This window comes from Mastigoproctus giganteus, chromosome 8 (assembly GCF_048544385.1).
Source record: "Mastigoproctus giganteus isolate SK-2022 chromosome 8, ASM4854438v1, whole genome shotgun sequence".
NCBI lineage: Eukaryota > Metazoa > Arthropoda > Arachnida > Uropygi > Thelyphonidae > Mastigoproctus > Mastigoproctus giganteus.
The window spans coordinates 224,182,083-224,202,473 of NC_143582.1; positions in this window are offsets into that span (position 1 = coordinate 224,182,083).

Here is a 20,391-nt window from a genome sequence, read left to right on the forward strand (position 1 = left end):
GAAAACGTAGTACGCTTCACAGAACTGTTGATACAAATACAAGCACTAAGTTTTATACAGTTATCAAGAGCGAAAAAATTAATAATCAAAGGAAAGGACAAAAACGAAAAGGATCTTTAAAGAAACCAAAAAAAAAAAAAAAAAAAAAAAAAATTAGTGATCCTAAACGAAAACAAAAAAAAATGGTGATACTAAAAGAACTAAATTGCTACATCAATAATATACAGGCATTTTGATAAGGAAGTGATTATCCCATTGCTCAAAGCCACATTTTGAATACTGTATACAGGTCTTGAGGCCTAATTTTAGGAAGCGCGTGGAGCTGTTGGAGCGGATGAAGAGATTGGGAAAGATTGGGGAACAAAAAGGCAGCTTACCAGGAAAGGCTCAAGTTCTACAACCTGCAGCGCCTGTAGACTGGGTACCTGTGAGATCATCTGATTGAGGTGATTAAAGCTTTGAATGGATTGAGCAAGCTCAGACTACACACATAAGTGGGCATAAATTCAAATTGAGGAAGGATGGTTGAAGGATAGATGTGGGGAGGTTTGCCTTCGGCCAGCGGGTGGTTGATTTTTGGAACGAACTTCCATCTGTTGTTGTGGAAGTGTGTAGCTTGAATAAGTTCAAGAAAGTGTTCGTTTATTTATTATGGCTAATGCTGTATCCTCTTGCTTTCTTGCATCATTTTTTACTACTAATACCAATACTCTTAAGCTCAGTACACACGAGGGGCATGGATGCAGGTGATGCTGGCTGGTGACTGCTCTCCTTCACGTTATTCCAAATGGAATAACTGGAAAGAGGGATGTTTTCATGCATCCATAAAAGAAATGTGGGCTGGAATTCCTTCGTCTTTCGAAAGATATGCTAATTTCCCAAACTGCATCTGGGAATGTCAGACCAAAAATGAACAGTTCCGTATATCTTAATTACAAGAATTTCTATTCAATAGTATTGCTGGCTATAGCTGACGCAAATTATAAACTTATTTATGTTGATATTGGATCATTTGGAAAAGATTCTAACAGCAATATTTTTAAAATTCAAATTTCTGTGAACAGCTCCAAAATAATGCTCTTGATATTCCAAGAGGTAAACGACTGCAAGGAACGCTAGGGCCTATTATGCCTTATGCATTTGTTGGTGATGAAGAAACAAAACGAGATTCGACCTTATAGTGGAAAGTTTTTGACTCATGAGAAGAGGGTATTTAATTATCATCTGAGTCGCGCTCGCAGATACGTTGAGTGTACATTTGGAATCGTAAAATGGATGGAGAATTTTTCACAGACCACTCAATATAAATCTAGAGTTTGCTACAGAAATCGTTAAGGCATGTTGTGCACTTCATAATTATGTTCGTAGTTGGGATTAATATGAGTTCGAAGGCACAGAAGGATTAGAAGACGTTGAAAATACTAAGTACTGTTGTACAGGGAGGAAATATTTCAAATCAGAATAGAAATAGATGGGCTGATTATTTTCGTTCTTGTATGTATATATATTTGTTCAACATAATGAACTCTAGTTTTCCATCTACAAAGATAAAGCAATCGAAAAGCTTAATCAGAAATCGAGTTTATGATGTCTACTAGAATTTAATGAGTTAATATTTAAATACGAAATTATCTGATGGCTTGTGCAAATTACTAACTGATGTTTTAGATTTGGATATAACAAACACAATAATAGCAGTTCATCTACTAGTTTAATAGATAAGTGTCCGGCGTGTTTTTATTACTTCCGGTATACATAATTAAATCCAGCTGCAGGCGTTATATATAATTATTCTTTGATTCTTTTGACATAAAAATTGAAGGAAGAACACAACTTTCTAATTTTTTGTAATATCGAAAAACACAATTAGCCACTTTATAATTCAAAACATTTAACACTCGTCCTTATTTTTGCACATTAATCTCAAATTATAGCGAAGAGAATTTCTATAGGCGGTTGTAGGGCATTCAAAATAATTCTTTACTTGGTTAAGAATAAAATATTATTCTTTGCTTAGTAAGTTCTTTATAGTAAAAAATAAAAGATACTAAAATATTTTAAAATATATTATTATAATTTTAAAACTATAATAAAATATAAATATTTTTCAAAAATTCTGAAAACCTTTACTGTATGGTATGTAAGGCAATAGAAAAGCTACAAAAACACAAGAGAATATGAGAAAGGTCTACTTTTCTAAAATGTGGCTTTGGATTTGTATGTTATTTTAAACATTCAAATAACGTTCTTACACACATGTAAATCCGATGAATTCCCAGTTATTTGATATTCAGTGGATCGTAAAATGCCAGACAATAAAGCTGTTACTGTAAATTGAATTTCATAAAAATTTCTTTCCAAAAATAGCAAACTAAGGTGAGATAAACACCAAACTGGGGACTAGTGGTTTGCTGTTAAAAAATTGGAAGTACATCCCTGGCTGGAACTGGCTCTGAGGTTTGGAAACAAATACAATAACTGCGTGGTGGACAACTGGCATTTACTTTTCAATTTGATCTTTTTAAAAAATAATAAATAAAATGAAAATTATAAATATCTGAATAATTTCTGGAACAAGAATATTGGATATAATTTTAAACTTAATATTAGATATTTAAAACAAAAAAACAAAGTTCAATTATCTTAACAGATAGAGAGAATTAACTTTTCTACCACAGAGCTCACATCTGGTGAGTATGGACTTGGCACACCTGAGCTGGATATCATCATTATTTTCTCTCTCTCTCAGGGTAACTCGGAATTTTTTTTTTTTTTTTTTTTTGGTTGGAGCAGCATAAGCCTCAGGCTTCCTTGCACCACATGGCTAATAATAATAACAATAATTATTATAATTTTTACCGTTGCAAAAATGATTGGACACTCACTTTTTCATGTTTTATAGGTCTAGGTTTTCGCACTAGGTTAGAATCGGTCCTCCAGATTATATTTCAATATAGAAATATCACTTTTTTTGTCCTATTATATAAACATTTAATATAGAATCTTTATACAATTATTTATACAAATTTTAATGGATAATTCTACAGGCATAAAAACCTAAGAATCAAAAAGTCTCAATGACTAGACTGGTCTGAAATCACGCCTTTTAGTAGTTCGTTCAGTATACAGATGGCGCTCCGTCTTTATCTTCATTCATTAAAATATTTTAATACAAAACATTTAGTTAAATATAATTTTTAATAAATATTTTCTCTAAAACATAATAACAAATATAATATTATATAGAAATAAATTATATATAATTTATTTGTCTTTATATTTTTATAACTAATTGAAATTATTTTAATACCCTATTTGATTGTTTATATCATGCTTTTTTAAGAGGTCGAGCAAAAGAAGTTCTCGGTATAATAATAATAATAATCTTTATTGCCAATGATCAGGAATAGTCACCTCCAGGGCGACTCAAAAAAAATTGATATCAAAAATAGTTTTTAGCTCCCATCAAAAGAAGTGGCGAGACAGGTGCTGCCATCCCTTCTGCTCAGGGGCCCCGCGGGCTTGCTAATGAACATCCCGGGGATCTTCTTTCCAATACTGTTGTCTTTTCTCTCCGTCTCTCCACCCCACTCTACCTAAATTGCCAGGGTACACCCTTCACAAACTACAAAAGCTAAATATCATCCAAATTAAACCCCCATTTAACCTTCAAATTCCATCGGTCACCCCCATCGAGTTTTTTTTTTCTTTTTAGGCCCTAGTCGCTGGAATCTCAGGAAACTAGGTGGCAGGGTCCTCAAAATACGCATAAAATCTACTGGGTACCTGGCCTGCCTCCCCACGGCAAAGTGTGGTAACGGTCGGTCCCATGAGGGGCTAAACGGCAAGATGAACAACGATACACAACACTACACTTGTACATTGCTCATAAAACAATGAAAACAACGCGGAGATGGGAGAAACACCTTGTGCTGTGAGACCCTAAATACACTTTATCCGTACCTTCACCTGCCACAGGACTAGGAGATTCACCTCCTGGACTCAAGAGATGAATATAAAATTTTTACAAAATTCACCCACGAGCTTTTTGTCCGAAGAAAATCGAACAAAGACAATGACAGCCACCCGACTATGACTCAATCGGTTGCAAAAGCCTGAAATGAACAGATCAAACAATGGAATGACCACAATCCTCCAGGGAATTGACTGCAATGCACAACGAATCTCCAAACCATGAAGCAATAACAACGTATGTGGCCATCAACCTCGGACTGGACTGAGCCCCAAGAACAAGAAGTAACAGACCGGACGCCACCTTCACCGTACTGAGAGACAACTGAATGGAAGCGACTGTCATCCCTGGACGAGACCCATGTCCCATGCTTCACTATACACCGAATGTAACTTGCAACTTTGCTGCTCACACACCATTTTGTCGATCTAAACCGGGCACTCTCACCTTGTTCTCTTTTACACCATCCCGGCATCTCCCCTCTCCACCTCCCACAGTTTTCACTTGGTGGGGTTTCTCCCCACTGACTTCCTCGGGGATACCTACTCTATCGTCCCCGTTCTTCTACCTGTTCCCCCAGCGTTTAGTCTCCAACCCCCAAATTATCGAAATCTACCGAGTATACCCACCACATAAAGTTCCTAAAATTCTAACTACATCCAAATTCAACCGTTTTCTTGTAAATTTCTTTCGGCCTTTTTCCAAATTCATCCCATTTTTTTTTTTTTTTTTTTTTTTTTTTTTTTTCCACCACATAGGCCCATGCCACTGAAATCTCCCGAAATTTGGTGGCAGGGCCTGCCAGAGTACTGAATTATTTATCTATCTACTGGGTGCCTGACCTGCCTCCACGTGGCAAAGTGTGGACAACGGTGGGTCCCACCAGACGCCCAGTGGATAAAAGGTCAAAAGGACAATACAATACATTACACAACATAAACATCACACTTTTTTAAACTTCTGGCTTTCACAGAGTTCTGTGCTACACAGAATACACAACGCGGAGGTGGAGGAAGCCCTAGTGTCATCAGACAACTAACACACTTTACACTTATCTGTGCCTTCTTTTCTTTTATTTTTAATCATTTTCCAGATTTTTATTATTATTTCTTTCTTTTTCTATTTTATTTTATTTATTTATTACTTTTTTTTTGCTGGTACCCCAGTGTGGGTACAGAATTTGCTGGCACCCACTGGTATAACACTACCTCCACTGGGTGTCGTTTTCGACTTTTCTAGGACAGACAAAGATTGAAGAGCACACCTCCTGGTGGTTAGGGTACACTTAGTATAGGCCCACCTCCCCGTGCTGTAGACGGACATTGGGCAAGGGGAGCGATCGCCTTCCTGGTAACAAACAGAAACACTGCACAAATATACCATTACACGCATTTCGGGCCGTTTTTTCAGTGTTTCTTGTCATCATCTGGAAGGAGTTGAACAAACGTTTCGGAACCGCCGTACATAAAATACTACACGTGTTTACATTTCTACACCTTTGGACAAACTCTACATCTATCAGGTGTAGCACTACTGTTAGACCCTACACCTGTCAGATGTATCGCTGCTGTTTGCAATTATTTATTTATTTTATCACAACAATTTATTTATTTTTATTCCTTGATATCACAACAAATTATTTATATTTTAACCTTTGATATCGAAATATAGAAATAACGAATTAATACTCAGATGCACACTTATTTCTATTTTCCATAATAATCGATTGCCTGTATGGGTTGCAGAAAAAAAAAAAGCCCCTTGGAAACCCTCCTTCCCCCATCCCCCCTAGAAAATAAAAACATACTGGAATAACTCTCAAGAATAAAATTGAAAACGCAATCAATTATTTTATTTTGCTTCTTCATTTATTTTATTCAATGCAAATTTAAATTACAAAATTTGTAAGAGTTGAAATTATCTTTTAAAATTCAAAATTTCACAATTCTAGACGTGTTAAATGTGTAAATATACACACTATATTAATCTCTGCTGCGGAAAGCAGCAGAATATTGGCGCAAATATATAATAGATGCAGATAAAACACAAATATAGATATAAATATGGAAAAATTCGTATGTACCTGAAAAATAAAAATAATACATTCAAATAAGTACTTAATACGTAAATCCGATTGTTTTAACGTCTTCTTCAAGGGTCAACCGCCAAAACCAAAGAAAGGACAGCAAGGAATAAGGTCTAGTTTCAGAAACAAAAGCCTTGCTATCCTTCCTTTGGTTTTGAGTTTATCTTTGAAAATGAAGACGGTAAAATCATCGGATTTACGGTTTTCTGTTCTTCTTTTAATGAATTATTTTTATTTTTCAGGTACCTACGAATTTTTCCATTGTTTCGGCTTCCGGTTTAGTCAGCTTGTCTTCCTTCCCTCTTTACCACATTTTATTTTACTTATATATATATAGTACCAATACGGCGGCAATACATACACTACCCCCATAATGTGATATGTATTGTATTATTACGGGGAAAATTATGGAAAAGGAATTATATTAAGAGACATATCTAGATAAATCTATGGATAACGCATAGTTTCATTATGTGTTAACTTAATATTTTGAAGACTGAATGCACAGGGCATAATATGTAATGGGCTGAATGAGTAAATATACACACTATATCAATCTCTGCTAATTAACAATAAGATATTGGTGTAAATACAGCATAGTTTACCCATGAATTTAACTACATAAGTAGTGTAACGGCATCGCATGATTTTTTGCACTACTTATATATTTAAATTTATGCGTAAACTATGGTGTATTTACACAGATATTATAGGGTGTTAACTTAATATAAAACTAATTGGCTAATTACCGGCATTTCAACACACTTTTTATCAAGTCTAACACACAGGGATCGCCAATTTATAATGCTCACTATTGTGCCTTACACTACTCGCAATTCCGTTTCCTTCTTGACTACAGTAAAGTCCACACGTGCTAATCTTATGCTTGGACTTGGTAAATCTGCATTTATTTTCAACTTCATATTCTTCGTTCTCTGTCGGGTCAATAAGCTATATCATTTTTTAATTAAATTTGATTATTTTAGATCATTCAAAATTCTGTCATTTGTTATGTAACCTCAAACTTTTTGTAATCTTATCAAATTCTATTATTTGTTATACAAACTGCAAGTTAAATTGAAATTTGCCTTAGTGTATATTGATCATTACAGAAACAGACAAGACAACCCCTTATCGTTCGTTTTTCTTTTCAGTTTGGGTGGTTTACCCAACAAGAAGTCACTCAAATTGCAGGTATACAACATTAAGTTTTAAATTAAAATTTAAATTAAAAAGTATAATTAAATAAAATAACGTGCTATAAGTGAGAAAATAGCCTTCTCACCACTGGAAAAAAGATTCCTGTTTTTGAAAGGTAAATCACCACTTTGTATTACCAAACTAAGTATATTTATTTTCGTTAAAAATTAGTGGTGTTATAAAATATACATATTTTATATTTTTAAACTTAAGATTTTTATCATAAACGTGAAATGAATTAATATATTTAAATACTTTCTCAAAAGTTATATTAAGTATTTAGGAGAAATCATAAATGTTCAGTAACCAGATATGAAAATTGGAATTCCTTCTCAGTGATGGATTTTGATATCCCATTTGTAAAATTCAAAATACTTTTTCCTATGTATTTTATTTAAAGATATTGATTAAATAATTAATGCGTTTATTACTGTATTTTACTGCATATAAGACCAATGGGCATAGAGGCCGCATCCCACTTTAGAAAGGAAAAAAAGTTTTACTATATATAGGCATTTAATATTTTTCTAATGTCTATAGTAGACCACAGGTTATCCTAAACATGTTAACAGAACACAGAAAAATACTAATACTGTATAATAATACATTATTTAATTATTATTATTATTAATTTACCAATACAGGAATTTCAAAGAGAAATAAAAGTCTTAGGTACATAAAATAAAATATTTTTTATTATGTATCAAGCATTATTGATACATAATAACAAAACCTGCATTATTCTGGCTTTAATTCTCATATCCTTCGTTCTGTCGGGTCAATATGCACTATATAATTTCTTAATTATATTTTATTATTATTTTAGATAATTCAGAATTCTGTTATTTGTTATATAACCTCAAACGTTTTATTATATTATCAAATTCTATTATTTGTCGTACAACCTAAAAATTAAATTCTATTAATTGAATTTGGATTGTACATATTGATCATTTACAGAAACAGACAATCCCTTATTGTTGTTTTTTCCTTTCAGTTTGCGTGGTTTATCCCAGAAGTCACCCAGACTGTAGGTATACAATAAGTTTTTGTATATTATTATTCTACACCTATGCGTCATCCATAGATTTATCTATGTATTTCTCAAAATATAATTCTCTTACTATAATCTTCCCCATTAACAGTAAACAACAAAATTGAATCTAGTCCAATTTGAAATAAAAACAAATTAAGTTCAAGCAAAATAAACCATTCAATATAATTTATTTTTTTTTAATAAGTGAGAAAACAGTGTTCTCACCACTAGAAAAACCGATATCTGTTTTTGAAGGGAAGAGTAAAATTCCTATTCCCAATTAACTATATTTCTTTTCCATACACATTACTGGTGTTTTGAAATAGATATTTTGTTATACTTTAATCTTAAGATTATTTTTATAAATATGAAATTATTTGTTATATTTAAATACTTGCTCAAATGTTATATTATGTATTTATGCTAAATCATAAATAGTTGGTAACCAGTAATGAAAATTTGAATTCATTCAGAGTAATGGATTCTGACATTCCCTTGGTAAAATTCAAATTACTGTACCATGTTTTGCCCTATGTATTTTATTTGAGGATATTGATTTAATGCTTTTATTACCGTATTTGACGGTATATAAGACCCATGGGCATATAGGAAGTACCTCTTAGAAAGGAAAAAAAGTTTTAGTATATTTGGGCATTTAATATATTATTCTAATGTCTATAATAATAGAATGCAGGTCATCCCAAACATGTGAGCAGAACAGCAAGAAAAATACTAATACTGTATAATAATACATTATTTAATTATTTTTATTAATTTATTAATACAGGAATTTAAAAGATAAATAAAAGAGTCTTAGCTACATAATAAAATATTTTATATGAAGCAAACTACCACTAGAATTGAAAATAAACAAAAAAGATAGCGAGGGAATGGTAAAAAACATTAGTGTTCTGCAAACGGAAAGTTCAGTCATTTTGAAAACCAAAAAAAAAAAAAAAAAAAAATCATTGCTTTCAAATCCCAAAAACTCTTCCTCGCTAATGTTGGTATCACTACCTTCAAATAACACAGTCTTCGGTGCCATCAAGGGCATTACTAATTCCAATCTTCTTGAAAGACTTTATAATTATTTTACCGCTTATATTTCTCCAAGATTCCTTAACCCATTCACACACTTTTGGAGTGGTGGGTCTCTTCATTCTTCCTGTGAGTGTGAGGTCATGATCGGGTTCTCCCCTCAGCTGTAGCCGGGTGGTCAAACGCGGGTGCATAAGTACACGTGCCTTGAGTGACCGGGGTTCAAGCCCGTGACTGCTAAATTCGGTGCTGTTTCTTGTATTCTGTCTATCTTGTTGTTGTTGTTGTTCTTATGGAGGATTAATGACACATAAGCTGCTAAGGCTATAATGTGCCTTGTCTATCTTGTGAACTCCTCTGACCGTTTGGTCGTCCCGGAGTATAAACAGAAAATGTATTTATTATTTGTTCCCCTGTTCTCTCATAGTTTGCTAAATGTCTTGTTTATGGACACATCCAAAGGCTCCAATTGGCTTGCCAGTCAACCAGGAATGACAACTACCTGTGTATTCAATTCCCTCACCCTCTTTTTAATGACTTCAGTTCTACGAGCTCTGAACTGGTCCCAAATGAGAATAAATGGTTTCCTTTAGAGACCACCAAGACCACCATTTATTACGTAAGAAAATTTCCTTGATCACATGTTCATAATTTGAACTATCCTGAAAAAACTACTGCAATTTTGAGAGGTTTGAAAGTTTTTCTCTAGTGTAGAGCTAAGATGCAGCTCCGTGCAAAATTTCATTAAATTTGGTCCAATAGAAGAGAAATTAAACTGGAATGAATTTTCGTAACGCTTTTCCGCATGACGGTTTTTTGAAATTAAAAGTAATCAAAGTATTTTATTATTTTCTGGGGGCTCCAGGGTTTCCCTTATCCACCGCTGAAGAGTAACTGTACATTATTTACAATTTTTGATTTTACAAAACATCTTGAACCACCAACTTCACAGGAATTATTACAAACAATAAGTCTCTTGTCTGAGACCAATGTAGTATAGCCACACATTTGACCATACTGTATATCCATAACACTTGCAACTCAGTTATTACAATATGTTGAAGGTACCAATTTCTACTTTAACCTTCACAACTTATACAGATAGTTAAAACCGACCAGTTCGGTTACAATGAAGTTAGACATATATCCTACAATTTATACAATTTAAGATTTACAATTTATGCACCTTATTAGAGGCCGAAGTCCCAGGACACCGCCCACCCAACAGTGAACCTGGCACATCGACTAATTTATACTAAACGCTAATATTGCCGTCAGGCAATAAACACAAATAAATTTTCTCATCAGAGGTCCTGTAACAATTTGATTAATATCAATGCAATATATACAGTGGTAGTACACTTATTACATTACATAATCATTCTCAGCCGGCAAGTCCTTTCCTTCTGCGGAAAGCCTTGTCTGCAAAGTTAGCCAGTGCCTCATAATTTTCTTTACATTCTAAAAACTTGGTGAACTTATTTACATCGTAAACTTCGGTCAATGCCTGAAGTTCAAATCGAATGTCTACATATTATCGACATTCTAAGATTACATGTTGGACTGTCTCCTCTGAGCCACATTTACAAAGAGGAGACGCAGCCAAACCCAAAGGAAATAACTTTGAGTTTAGGCTGCCATGCCCGGATAGAAGGAAAGTTAGGTGAAGACCCGGGTTAAACGGGGGGCCAATGTTTTTTGTCAAATTCGGCAACTTGAGGTATAAAGAGGGTAGTAATTCTTCCAGTGTTGGCATTAGTCCATTCGTTTTGCCATTCCGGGAGGAACTGGTTTCTTAATCTAGTGTTGTCTTCTTTCACTGGCACGTCCAGGTTAACAGAAAACTGGTTGAACTGTGCCGCAATACCCTTCTTCTACAATACTGAAAGTAATTGTACAGCACTTCGTATTTAATTGGTTACCTGAAGTGCCGACGTTGAAAACGTGCGACTAGTTCTTGAAGTTGCAATCAGGAAGAAGCGCTGGGCTTGAGTCAAGATTTTTTCCACCGTGACTCTGCGTATACTGGGGCCCCAAGCGCCCGCAGCATAACAGACAATAGGAATAAATATACATTTGTAGTACAGCTTGAGAGTGGAGGGTTCAGACCCCAAGAACCTTTGGTAATTCTGATTATTTTGCCTGTCAAAGTCTTGATTTTGCTTAGTACGTATTTAGCATGGGTAATGAATTGAAGTTTGTTATCTAACATAATTCCTAAGTATTTCTACGAGTTAACTAATATAATTGTTCTTTAATCTTAATAGTTGGAGGTCTATTTGGGTCTAATTTTCCTTTGAGAAGAATTTGTTTTGTTTTGGGAACAGAAATAGTTAATTTGTGTGTACTACACCACTCATCTAGGTCTGATAGGACTTCGTTAGCACGGATTTCAAGTTGTAGTCTGGAGTTTCCAGAAACAAGGATAATTAAATCGTCTGCGTAAGCGATCTTAGTAGTGCAATTACGTTCGGTAGCCATCCACCTATCAAGGACCAGGTTCCAGCATACTGGTCCGAGAACTGATCCCTGAGGGCAACCGCGAGTAACAGGTCTCGCAACAGAGCAAACAGTGTCAAAGGCCCCTTTGAAGTCCACAAGGAGGCCGAGGACATACTTTTCATTGGAGGCTGAAACGTTAGGCCTGATGTAGCCGAGTGGTCAGGAGCGAGCGTACATAGCACGCGTTCTTTGAGTGGACCGGCGTTCAAGTCCGTCACTACTAAATACGATAAATATTTGTATTGACGATTTATTGTAAACTCTCCTGACTGGGTTGTCGTGCCGGAGTATAAACAGAAAAAAATTATTTTTATTAATAACTAGGTTAATGGCATCCACTGTAGACATCCCAGCAGTGAAGCCAAACTGTTATCTGTCGTTTAGGTTTCTTTCTCTATAGTGCTTTTGGAATCTCGCTAAAATGGCGAAATTTTTTGAATAACGCCAATAAAAAACGTTTTTAGTGTCAAAAATGGTAGTTTTTTAGGTTTACATTAGTGTAGCAAGCCAAAACTAGTATACACCGTTAACACCGTTTTTTATTTTATTTCAGTCACCCACAATGATTACAATATATTGTCGTGATTATAGTCACTTCACACACAATGAAAGTACACTATCCTACACGGAGACATACTCAACATCACGAAAGACCGCACAGAACTAACTAGGCCGCCGGTCGTACTACCTTTTAAAGGATCGGTGAAATATTTAGGAACCTGGAGAAGAATCTTGAAGCGTCCATCGCCTTTTAAGGCTTTTCCTGTGTTCCCTGGCTTTCTAAACTTCTTGGAACTGATTCCATATAACTCTGCGAGTCCAAAAGTACCCCAAGGTGTCCCGTTATCCTTTGGAAACAAAAATATTCTGACCGAAATACAACCTGCCCGCTCGCCTCGATGCCGATGACGGAGGGCTCACTTCCGCATATAGGACACAGGGTGATTTTTTCGAAAACAAAGTGCGTCTTATATGCCGTCACATACGGTAATTAATTAATGTAGTATGAAAATCAGAAACAATTCTTTTTTCGTTCGTTGTAATGAATTTTTTCGAAAACAAAGTGCGTCTTATATGCCGTCACATACGGTAATTAATTAATGTAGTATGAAAATCAGAAACAATTCTTTTTTCGTTCGTTGTAATGAATTGAAGAATCGAATGTTAGTACATTACATAAAAAAATATTTGTGCAAAATTTCTTAAGATAAAATATTATCTTAAGAAATTTTGCTACGAATAATGGTTCCGGAGCAACTTGAGGACAACGGACTCGTGCTAAATTACAAATTATATAAATTAGGCAAACCAAGTTTGGCATGAAACTCACCAACTGTGAGGCCACTTCACCACGGGTTGCCTAGATATTGAACTACTCTCTTTAAATTAACCCCAGGGGCTCACATCTGGTGAGTATGGATTTGGCACTCCCAGGGTTCTGAGCTGGATATCATGATTCTAGCATATCAAGCATGCAAACTTTACACACAAGAACAGTCGGCAGAATGTAAGTTCATATTGTCACAGTGTTTTCTGAAATGTAAAATTTCCAAAGTTTGACAAATCAGACTAAGTTTGCTTTGTGAATCTCTAAAGTTTTATTCTGTCAATGATTCTTATCCTTAAAAATAAAGGAATACAGACACATAAAATGTACAAAAGCAGTTTTATCGACTACCTATATACATGTTAAATGGAATTAAATTCGTTGTGTGAACACGAGCGCGCCGATTGGCCAATTTCAATGTGCTTGTGAGTGTTGTTCGTTTGAATTAAGCTACACACAATGAGTGAATTAATTCTGACTTTTAAATCCGGATAGCGAAGTACGAAAGTCTGTCTAAGTAAAATTTCAACAGTGGTTAGCGTCTTTGAACATAACAGCCAAAAACAGGAAGTTTAATTTCGAAAGAGAAACGTCACTATCAGATGTGTAAAGCTGATGTTCTGAAAAAAAATGCAATGTGATTGGCCTGTTTGAATTTTTGTAAATTTCTATCTCTCTGCGTGATTCCTAAATATAAGTGCAGAAGGTAGTGGCCTGACATGAACAAAACATACCCAAGAATAAAATGTATATTAACAAATAAGTATGATTTCTCAAGCTTAAAAATTTCCAAAGTTTGAAAAACAGACTGTTTTCTATTTTCGGAAACGAAGCGTTATTCGAGTTTTAAATAAACTTAATGTGTAAGAAAAAAGTGTATATGAAATATCGTAAATTTTACAAATAAATGCACTCTCTTATGTTCCCCAAAATCCTTTTTTTTTTTCCCTAACCCACTCAGCCAATGGAGGGAAAAAAGATGTAGACCAATCACAGTGCTCGATTTGATTTTAAAAACTGACCAATCAGTGTTCATGTTCAAAGTTCAGTGCGGCATCGAACTTTCATAACCGCCATAGTTATGAAAGCTAAGGACACGTGTGTGAATGGGATAAAGAATCTTGGAGAAATATAAGTGATAAAATAATTATAAAGTCTTTCAAGAAGACTGGAATTAGTAATGCCCGAAGACTGCGTTATTTAAATTTCAGTTTCAGTTATTTAAATTATATGCTCGCATAACACGAGTTCGATTAAAGCTTTTTTGAGTTTATTTATAAAATTATATTTATTTTTTTATGTTATAGTTGAAAAGGAAATTGATGAATATCGAAAATTAATTGATGAAAAGAGAAAGTCAACACTGCTCAATATTTCCGTAGCAAATTGTTTCTTCATTGTGTATTTTATGTCAGGGGTTCCCAAACTTTCTCGATTCATGGCTCCCTTAATGTGTCAGAAATTTTTTTCTGACACATTAAGGCATTAATAAGAAATGTTGAAACTGTGAACTACCTCGAGCTAATAGTTCGCGCGGTGTCCGACAGATGTCACTGTTTTCGCACAGTTTGGGAATAGCTGTTTTATGCAATAAACATTTAATTCCATAATTATTTTCATTATGTTTTACATGGTATACATTTAAAAAGGTATTTTTAAAATTCTTTATGGTCATTCCTGAAGGTCAAGGACCAATCATAATTTTTCCTACTGATTATTATATTCGATTAACACGTTTCCGTTTTGCGCAATGTGCTCACGGGACGAATTAATCGCTTTAATTGGGGTCGTCCTGTAGATTCAATTTAACATGAATATTTATCAGCAGTGTTAAAGAAGTTATAATTTTTAAATATACTGTGTTAGTAGTTAATGGGGAAGATTATAGTAGGAGAATTATATTAAGAGACATAACTAGATAAATCCATGGATAACGCATAAGTGAAGAATAATAATATACAAAATATAATATACAAAAACTTATCATTGTATACCTACAATCTGGGCGACTTCTTCTGTGGTAAACCACTCAAACTGAAAGGGGAAAAAAAAAGATAAGGGGTTGTCTGTTTCTGAAATGATCTAGATATGTCTCTTAATTTAATTCTTTTACTGTAATTTTCCCCATAAACTAATAATACGATATTTGATAGTATGAACCAGAGCCGTAATGCTCAATACGTTGATATCAATATTTGTAAAATAATAAGAGAAGTTTACTCAATATAGTACGTAGAACACTTCCGTATGATACTCTCCAGCAATTTAAACGAAACAATTGAAAATCTTACATTACAGTAAAAATCAAATGAACACAATCAAATAAATTAATTAAAAGAAATTTAAGGAAAAAATTGCAAAACGATTTTCCTTCCTGAAGCTGACAACACTTTTCGACCGTATATCGTGATCACATGAATGAAAATTACCAAATAGGGATGAGCGTGAAACTTTAATAGGGATTATTCGCGCATGCGCGTAGACAAATAATCCCTATTTAAGTTTCATGAATCGGAGATTAGAAATAGCCGGCGAACATTAACAGAATTTGCGTGTAATTTCATTTCCACGGTTTCTGCGATTAATAGTCTCGTATAATTACGTTGGACACTAAGTATTTTGGCCTCGTTAAATAAAAAAGTATGTTTTTTATTAACGGCATGAAAAGCTAATTCTGACGCTGCTGAACGAGAAGCACGAACTGAGGCCACGTGTTGATTTACACGAAAATTCAGAGGAAACCGCGTCGAACCTTGGTAAGACGATTCGCAATCACCGCAAGAAATGTTGTATACCAGATCATTAATTTGTGTTGCGAACGCGGAAAGAACCGAGCGATTGTTCAGTATAGTGTGTAATTTCCGTATTGGCCTGGCCACTATTTTAAATTCGATATCTTTAAAGAATCTATTAAGCTGTTTGTGCCACTGTTCAACATATGGGACAGAAATAAAGTATTTTTTGATATTACTATTGTTCGTTGGTGTAGTATTTTGTATCCTATCCTTAGCTTGGCCCCTAATTCGATTTATTGTAGCAAGGGGATAACCCCTGTTTAAGAATCTGCTGGTTAATACATGTATTTGTATTTCTGAGCCCAAAGCAGATTCCGTCGTTGAATATTTGTAGGCATTTAGAAACTGATTAAAGATAATCGATCTTTTGTAGGTGAACGGGTGATAGCTGTTATAATGTAGAAGCATACCGGTGTTTGTAGATTTTCGATAGATGTTAAATTGGATTTTATTCGAGTCCCGAGTAAGCGTGAAATTTAGAAAGTTTAATGACTTTGTATCCGTGTCCTCCCTTTCCAATGTAAATTTGAGCCTAGAATGAATATTATTAAAGAATCATATTCGTTTAATAATATTCATAACCTCATAAAAACAACCTCGATAAACATAATTTACTACGAAACACGTCAGTCTCATATCGTTAACAGGACCTGCAATGTGAAAATTTTCACGAAACTAATTATTTTTTTTTGATTTGGTAGTTGTTGGCGCATCGGCTTCTATGGCCATATTGCACCTCCCAAGGTTTTTGCAGTACTTTGATCCAAGCCCGAGGCGGGAATCGAACCCGCAACCTTTGGGTTGCCGGGCAGGTACTTTACCCACTCGGCTAGCCCGGTCGGCCAAACTAATTATGAAGCACTTCACTTCAACTTGTGGGGTATTTCATTAAGCAATTTTAATTTAAAAAAAAAAAAAAAACGGATTCTAGAGCAATTGCCATTACTCCTAGAAATTAGTAATAGTATTTGCTTATAAATTGCAATTATTATTATTATTAGCCATATTTTGCAAGGAAGCCTGAAGCTTATGCTGCACCCGTCAAAACAAAAATTTCTGAAATAACCCGAGAGAGAGAGAACCACCAAGAACGAGAAGGACGATGATATCCAGCTCAGGACCTTGGGTGTGCCAAACCCATACACACCAGATTTGAGCCCCTGGGATTAATTTATAGGGAGTAGTTCAATATCTAGGCAATTCGTGGTGAAGTGGCTTCACAGTTGGTGAGTTATATGCCAAACTTGGTTTGGCTAATTTATATAATTTGTACTTTAGCATGAGGCCGTTGTCCTCAAGTTGCTGCAGAACCATTATTCGTTCTAGAGCAAAATTTCTTAAGATAATAACATCCCATCTTTCATGTTATACCTTAAAATTATACAGGGTATCGATTACTAGCACACAAATAATTTTTTATGTGATGTACTAACATTCGATTCTTCAATTCATTACAACGAACGAAAAAAGAATTGTTTCTGATTTTCATACTACATTAATTAATTACCGTATTTGACGGCATATATGACGCACTTTTTTTTTACGAAAAAATGCCTTGAAAAATCACCATGCGTCCTAATGCGGAAGTGAGCCCTCCCTCATCGGCATCGAGGCGAGCGGGCAAGTTGTATTTCGCCGTTCTGTCAGAATATTTACGTTTCCGAAGGATTAACGGGACACCTTAGGGTATTTTTGGACTCGCACAGTTGTTTGGAATCAGTTCCAAGAAGTTACAATTGGAGCCTTTGGATGTATCCATAAACAAGCCATTTAGGCAAAATATGAGAGAACAGAGGAACAAATGGATGGGAGATCCCGATCATGACCTCACACCCACAGAAAGAATGAAGAGGCCCACTGCACGGGTGTGTGAATGGGTTAAGGAATCTTGTAGAAATATAAGTGGTAAAATAATTATAAAATCTTTCAAGAAGGCTGGAATTAATAATGTCTTTGATGGCACTGACGACTGCGTCATTTGAAGATAGTGATACCAATTAGCGATTAAGAATTTTTGGGATTTGAAAGCAACGATTTTTTTTTTTTTTTTTTTTTTTTTTTGTAGTTTTCAAAATGACTGAACTTTCCATTTCCAGAACACTAATACTTTTTACCATTCCCTCGCTATCTTTTTTGTTTATTTTCAATTCTAGTGGTAGTTTGCTTCATATAAAATATTTTATTATGTAGCTGACTCTATTTCTCTTTTAAATTCCTGTATTGGTAAATTAATAATAAGAATTAAATAATGTATTATTATACAGTATTAGTATTTTTCTTTCTGTACTGCTCACATATTTAGGATGACCTGTTTCCATTAGACATTAGACCTGTTTTTATCGGCATTATAAAAAATATTAAATGCCTAAATATACTAAAATTTTTTCCTTAATTTTCCTTTGTAAAATGGAGGTGCGTCCTATATGCTCATGCGTCTTATATTCCTTCATATACGGTAATAAACACATTAATTATTTAATCAATATCCTCAAACAGGGAAAAATATAGTAATTTGGATTTTAACAAGAGAATGTCAGAATCCATCACTCCGAATGAATTCGAATTTTCATCTCTGGTTACCAAACATTTATGATTTAACATAAATATTTAATATAACTATTGAGAAAGTATTTAATTGTAACAAATAGTTTCAACATTTCTGTCAATAGTCTTAACAAAAAAGCAAAAAGTATATATATTTAAAAACACCATTAATATTTATCAAAAACAAATGTACTTAATTGGGAATAAGAATTTGTTTTTTTCCCTTCAAAAACAGATATCGGTTTTTCTAGTTGTGAGAAAAGTCAATTTTCTCACTGATTTTAAAACAAAAAAGTTTTGATTGGTTAGGTTAGGTTTATGTTAAGTTGAAATAGTCAAATTTATTTTAATTTAAATTCAATTTAACATGAATATTTATCAGCAGTTTTAAAGAAGTTGTAATTTTTAAATATACTGTGTTAGTAGTTAATGGGGAAAGTTATGGTAAGAAAATTATATTAAGAGAGAATTATTATAATAATTATATTAAATCTCTGGATAACGCACCTGGGTGACTTCTTCTGGGGCAAACCACCCAAACTGAAAGGAAAAAAACAACGATAAAAGGTTGTCTGTTTCTGTAATGATCAATATGCACTATGGCAAATTCAATTAATAGAATTTAATTTTGAGGTTGTATGACAAATAACAGAATTTGATAAAATAATAAACGGTTTGAAATTATATAACAAATAGAATTATATAAAATATAATTAAGAAATTATATAGTGCATATTTAACCGACAGAGAACGAAGGATATGAAGTTGAAAATTAAAGCCAGAATAATGTAGATTTACCAGGTCCAAGCAAAAGAACCACTTGTGGACTTTACTGTAGTCAACAAGGAAAATGAATTGCGTCTAGTGTAAGGCACTGTAGTGAGAATTAGAAAGTGGCGACCCCTGTGTGTTGGACTTGGTAAAAAGTGTGTTAAAATGCCGATAATTAGCCAATTAGTTTAGTGTATCATTGAACATTTCTTGTTTTTTTCTCCTCTAATATTTTCTTTAAATAAACAGTAATATTAGCGAATATAGGTTAAAGAAATAAGTGGATTTGGTAGAGGAAGCTGTTGGCTTTCTGGTTTGAATATTTTTAGTGAAGAATTGGTGAATAAATAGAATATAGATACAAATTTAAGTATCGGCATTTGAATGTTCTCAGAGTGTAACTGCTTTTTAATGGCTTCCTATGCTTCAAAATTCTGTTTCCGACTGACAGTCTTATCTTTGGTCACGGTATTCAAACCTCGAGCTCGGGATTACATTTGTGGAGGTCTCTAGTATTTAAATTATTGATATTTTTTTAGGCCCAACGATTTTAAGTCAGGTAGACGTTAACAATAGTCTACGTTAGTCGTGAAAGAAGAACTGTGGCACCATCTCTTATATTGGTCATAAATATAAACTGTAAAGGAGGATTCAATAAGCTTTAGGTAGCATAAGCTGTACTACCGTTTACTTTGCTCATAAAGTTTGTTTGCGGATTGTCACCACGGATGAAAGGATAATGGCTAAGGGTTTAGAAGGCGCAAAGGACAAAGGTAAGATTAGGGAAAGACAATTGGATGATAAGTTAGGGGACAGAGATAGATGTACGAGTTTAGTTGAAGACATGGAAACACAGGAAAATACAGTAGTTATGGAAACAAAGGACAATAAAATATTGTTAGGTGGAAAAGAGTGTGATTTTGATGGCAATGGGGCATTGGCGAATGAGTTTTGCTTTCTCACAGCAGAAAATACATAGTGAAGGGAAGTAACGATTGCTTGTGTGAAGGGTCTTCAAATGACAAGGTTGTTCTAGATGCAGTCTGTTCAGGCAAATTGAATAATCTTGGAGATTAGTGGAGTTATAAATAGGGTAAGAGATATGACTGGATTTGGGGA